The sequence below is a fragment of the Austrofundulus limnaeus genome, unplaced genomic scaffold (genome assembly GCF_001266775.1).
Source record: "Austrofundulus limnaeus strain Quisiro unplaced genomic scaffold, Austrofundulus_limnaeus-1.0 Scaffold9, whole genome shotgun sequence".
Classification (NCBI taxonomy): domain Eukaryota; kingdom Metazoa; phylum Chordata; class Actinopteri; order Cyprinodontiformes; family Rivulidae; genus Austrofundulus; species Austrofundulus limnaeus.
This window is the reverse complement of record NW_013952411.1, coordinates 4,701,528-4,707,669: the sequence shown is the minus strand read 5'-3', so window position 1 is coordinate 4,707,669 and position 6,142 is coordinate 4,701,528. Positions and strand designations below refer to the sequence as shown.

Genomic DNA, 6,142 nt, shown 5'->3' with positions numbered 1-6,142 from the left:
AAATGTTTAAAATTTCAAAAGTTATTCATCAAATGTGTTTCCATCTCTCATTTTGCCTATTAATTTTTATTCAAAATACCTAAAAACCACCTCCACCAACTGCCCAAAACACACCCATTGGAACCGGACTGGAACATCAGTGGAAAACGAACCGGTCCGACCCGTACCTACACAGACCGTTCCGACACTACACTAAGTGGCACTAGTGGAAAAGGGGCATTAGTTTCTGAAGCCAGAATGTCTCTGAGGTCAGAATGCCTCCAGTCAAAAACAGATTAAAACACATCAAAAAACAAGGATTAAAGACCCTGTCGACACCCCTAAGTCCTCCGCAGAGCGTCCGACTCTAAGGATGAGAAGGCTTAAACACAAGGAGACATTCAGTATATGAGACATGAGTGTTGTGCCCAGTTTACTGCGCAGTTTCTGCTGCGTGGAGGGAAATCCACATGTCCTGTGAGGACAGTGATCGGTGGATTCTGYTGTCCTTTTATGCTGTGGAAGTATGAAACAATAAAAGTGGGAGGAGCACATAAAAAATGATTGAAACTACAAAAAAAGTATGTATTTGAGAGGAGCATGGCCTCCATATAGAGAGAGGTCAGAAAGGGAACAAAACAGACTCTGAAATAATTAGAGATGGATGAAAATAATTCACCTCTTCTTCTTTTCACTTGGGGACTTCCCTGTTAAGCGGCGGCGAGGTGGGGCTCACCTCCAGCGGTTCTTAAAGAGTTCAAATTATGGTGGTGGGGGGAGGGGGAGGGCTGCATGGGAGAATGGCAGACAGTTCGGATGGGATTTCTCATTACTCGCGTCTCGCTCYGTGTCCCGGCTACCACGCGCCGCTCCTCGTTCTCCGCTCTGTAATTTCTCTCTCCCTCCTCTTYCCCACTCGCTCAGAGACACCGACTGAATTCGTAAGATTGTGCAGCGCCGGGGCCAACGCTCTCCTCCTCTTTCATCCAGGCCTGCTCGTGTTTCCACAGTATCTGACTGCGCGAGCGAGCACACAAAACACACACGCTAAAACACACAGACTGGTTGACGAAGCAAGAGCAAACGAGACACGTCCTCGTGCACACCAGCCCGACTTCAAAGATGTGCAAATTAAAAAAATAGCAATTGCCCTAACGAGCAATTATTGTTCAGTGCAAATCCAACAGCTCCAATTCCTGCTTTATGTGAAGCCAGCGTGGGAGGCTGTGTCGCACCTGACTGCAACTGTTGGAGAACAACCAGAGAGAAGGAACTGTGAGAAAACACACTGATTTTTACTTGGAATCACACTGGACAACACATTTTCATGAACTGCAGTTAAACATGGGTCAAAATTAGCAGAAACCTGTGTACCTATCACCGGTGGTGGGCAAGGGTCTGCTAATCAGCTAGCAGCTAATAGTGGAACAAATCTTTAATTTAGCAGATTAACATTCTCACTAACTTTGAAAACAGTTACTGGACCAATTAGCTTCCATTAAATTGGGCTAACTAACCCGTTAACAGCTAACTAACAAGTGAGTCATCTTAGTGTTAGCAATTAGCTGGTAGCATTAGCTTGCTGCTTATATTTATGCATGTTTAGTGGTAGCAAAGCTATGTTTTTAGTAAGCGGATTAAGAGTTAGCAAAGCTACGTTTTGTTGTTTAACTGTGCCCAACTCTGCATTCAAACAAATACTATACACCTCTAGTGCTTTAGAATAATAAAAAATAATACTTATTAATGATTCTAGATGCCTACAACACCTTCAAAGTCTAGTGACAGATGAGAAAAGCCTTACAGCTAGACTGAGAAGCCCCACAAACATTTTAGAAACTCCATTATGAATGCTAATTTGTMAGGAGCAGTCGCAGCCCAGTGAGATGTTACATTGAGTCTTTAAACTTTTAATTAATTTACTGCTATGAATATTCCAACAGATTCCAAATTCATTAACTGTTAAGATAGGGAGCTGTCAGGAAATGGTTGAGGTTGGCTTTCCACAATCTAGTCTACAGGGTGAGTCAAAAGTCTCAGGACAGCCTTTAWTTTCAGAAAGAAAAGGGGAAAATTTAATATCTGAACGCGCCAGTAATTAATGGGTGAGGAGGCCTATCTTGTCCAGAACATGGCAGCCATTCTTGAAAACCACCATATTGGATCAAAATCAAGTTCATGCAATGGGAAGGAAGTCGTGTATTGTTTCAAAGAAGGCCAGAAATGGACTGCTGCAAGCAGATGATCAATATCTCCTGTGGTTCAGATATTTCATTTTCTTTTATTTCTGAAATGAAAGGGTTTATTCATTCTGAAACAAGGTGCATGCAGTTCTTCTGAACAGAAGCTAGAAATATTGGTTCAAGCTGCAAAAAACAAATAACATTCTTACTTGCTGCAACAACTTCTCCAGAAAACCTGCAATCTGTAGATAAACTCTGTTTTGTGGTCCTGTACAGAAACSTAGGAGCCATCAAAGAAAGGCTGAAACACTGGAGGAGACGTTTAATGGGCCTCTAATCGCTCTGTGACGGTGGAAAAACAAGCCAGCTGAGTGCCAAAGCCTTGCTACAATTAGCAGCTAAGCAGAGCATCTCTGAGTTGTTAGTGTCAGAGAGCTGGAGCACGAATCACCRTGGATGAGGAGCAGGTCTCCCAGCMATCAATCCCTGGTATYTGTCATATTCGCTTCCCTCCACGGCGGCCACGCGTGACTCATTCTCTCATTACATCAGCGAGGTCACGCCCACTCCGCCCCTGCCTGCGCCGTCGCTCGTGGGTCCGATGGCGGCCTAATGGCCTGCTCTCTCTACGCCGCAATTAACCTTTTTATTATCCAACTGCCAGCAAGCCGGAGATACACGAGCGCCTCGGACCGAGTGTGTGTCTACGGGGAGCCTGACAGGCGACGGCCTCATGTGTGCTCGTGTGTAGCCGTTAAAACGTTTTAAGGAGATKAATTTTTATGTGAGCGGAAAGTCGTCATAAATGTGTATGGGTCTATAATAGCTGACAGATTTCATCTGCTCCCTYCTTCTTCAAAAACAAATTGACTGAATCCAAACCACGGCTGACCTGGGCAGATCTCACAGGCCTTGTCTGATAGAAGAACATATCTTACAACTGGAGCAAAACAAATCCCCTCTGTGTTACAGGAACAGGTCAGATTTGTGATTCATGAACTCAGTTCTGCTGCTGTAGGAACGCAAGGATGGATATACAGATTCCATAGTACAGGGGTCAAGGGTCGCTGTCCTGCAAGTTTTACTGGTTTCTCTGCTCCGACACCTGAGTCAGTGACTGAATTACCTCTTCAAGTTCTGCARAAGCTTGTTGATCCCCCATTCGTTCAAGTCAGCAGTTTTGGAAACAAAGTCTCTTCGAGACTGGATTCGTGGGAGTTTCCAACATGGCTCAAAGTGTTGAGGGGGTTCTCAGTTTTCCTGTGTGAGCCACAGAGCGTCCAAGTGTCCTTGCTTGAACTTTTTTAAACACTTGCTGCTACAACCATTAAAGTGCCTGTAACATCAAATTTTTGTAATACCTATGAATTCATTATTTGAAAGAGGACACTGATAAAATATTGCAAAAGAAATTTAATGCCGCTGAGATGAACAGTTGTTGAGATATTTGCATGTGAAGTAACAGGAAGTGATGTCAAAGGGGAATGTCTGCATGTGAACAGAGYGTTGCTTCTWCAGCTAATAACAGACTGTAGAGAACAATCTGATGTTCCTTAAGATTATTTTGAGTCACAATCAGAGAGAGATGAAGAAGAGTCAGAGTTCAAATAATATTGTTTCAATAAACAAAGACCAGAGAGTTCCCCTTTGATGTCACTTCCTGTTTCACTTTGGCTGAGCCAAGTTCAAAGGAAAATATGCCAGTTGTGTGACAAAATGGGTTAAATCATGTGTATTATTCCAACTTTCTTAAATATAAAGATGTTTTCTTYGACGTTTTGTATTTGAAGAATATRCATGTCACAGGCACTTTAATTTGTGGGTTAAATCACACCAATGGTAAATGTTAAAAATGTACAAACAGCTATAAATCTGCCTGTGATACCAGTAGATAAAATCCTAAACACGGGAGTAGACTAMAGTCTATGTGGGAGGAGGTAGCCTACAAAATAACAGACTTGCAGGCGGTGCACATGAATATAAACTGTGATTTTCAAAAATTGGTCGAGCAAAACGTGACCTGACGACTTGAAGCTTTAAAATAAAACAGTTTTACGATAAGTTTGTACACACCAGTCCATATTTACGCTCAACCCGGTTGCTCATAAATCACAGATGGAGTCGACCCTGTCCCGTACAGACATGAGCTTTCAGAAATGAAGAGAACTCAGCCATGTTGATGTGGAACACAAAGCATTCAATAACAACTTATAATACCAACTTAAAATTAAACTTTTATTAGTAACTGTGCCACATTTTCTATCAGTAATAAATAAATAAATAAATCTGAAGACCAGCTGGTCGCACAAGCAAAACGTCATCACTTCATTACATGACTGGTCAGAGGCACACCTTTTCACGCGTCGACCATTTCACCTCTGTTGCTACCTCGCTTTGTGAGACAGAGAGGCACTTCCTGTAAAGGTATGGCTGGCTCCAACCCTCCTCACTGCCTCGGCACATTCAGTCCCAGTCTGGACTGTCTTATTTATGAGCCTCTGGTCAGAAAATCATTAAAATCAGTAAGAATATAACTAAAATATCACTTTTTTTTTGGAGACATCAAATAGTTTCCACCAGTCACAGCCCTGTGAGAYCCAAACCTCTGTTTTAATCACAAAGTTTGTCTGAGTCTTCAATAAGGAGAGGCGTTTTGTGCACTAGTGTGTCAAAGTAGCAGAAAAGGCAGAAAATAGGTCTGCATACACGTAAACATCAGCGGAAGCCACACAGGACTACCGTTAGCTTTTTTGGTGTGTTTTTTTATTAATAAAAACACCCTGCAGCACTGACAATACTTCTTAAAGCAGTCCATGATGTAACTCAGGATTCTGTTTGATGTGAAATTTGTCAACTTCACATGCACCACGAGAGAGAAGTAAAAAAAAAGATTTGTTTTGAAGAGACAGCGTGAAGATATTCACAGCTACAATTCATTATTTATGAGCACAACAACCCCAGAAAAACTCACAGCAATAAAAAAAGAGAAGAAACCTGGTGCCGTATCCACCCACGGTGTTCAGCGGGAGAAGGAAACAAACTTTAGCTTTAGATTATTTTGTTACGTTTGGAAAACTTCAAGACTAATAAGAGGCACGATACAACTTATCTGTGCTGCAGCTTGTTAGTTTTTGACGGTAGCACGTTCCTCGATATTCAGAAGCCGACGACACTGAAGAGAATCGCAGCCGTACAGTAACTTCACTCAGGCAATCAGTGAGCGAAAGTCTTAGAACGCGCAGAGCCATTGTCAACAAGAGGCCTCTCTCTCGGGCGTCTTGAAGCCTGGCTGAGCAGGAAGCTCACAGTAAATGCATTCAGGGGCTCCTCCAGCTCCAAATTGAATTTCAGGGCATGACTTGACTCAAAACACCTAATAATCCCACGTCACTTGCTGTTCCTCAAGCTGAACGAGGTCAAGCTGGAGGAAAAGTTATAGAGGAACCAAAAATAAATAAATAAAACCCGATGCCCCAACAAGCATTTATCTGGTGAGTGGATGCAGTCAGACATTTGGAAGGTGAAGAGAGAACAAAACAGTAAGGCAAAGATACTATTAGTAGATTAATCCAGATTCACACTTGTTGTGTGCATTTATCTCACAGATTCCCAATTATAAAGCAGAGAAACCAAAGTGAAATGAGTTTTCTAATAGAGCTGGGCGATATGATCAAAATTTTATATCACGGTATTTTCAGCATTTTCACCGGTTTCACGGTATTTGACGGTATTTTTCTTTTCATCACAGCTCAGCTGATAATAAAATGTACAAACCCTGGTTATTGACTTTTTTTTCTTTTACTGTACCTCTGTCTGTGTCTCTGTTTCCCTCCTCTATGTCTGTTCTTCTCTGACTGGTGGTTGGAGACAGTAGTCACGCATTTTGGTCCAGTCGTGAAGGAGGGTTAAGAAAAGATTATGATCGGGTTTATTGTTTTATGTTATTTATTAAAGCTTATCATCATGACTCACCTTCCACA

General features: G+C 42.1%; 1 protein-coding gene across 10 annotated transcripts in view; it reads right to left on the bottom strand.

Annotated features, from left to right (window-relative positions):
- neo1a (neogenin 1a) overlaps positions 1-6,142 on the bottom strand; it is a 254,016-nt gene that overhangs the window by 163,621 nt on the left and 84,253 nt on the right. The gene's annotated exons all lie outside the window — the stretch shown is intronic.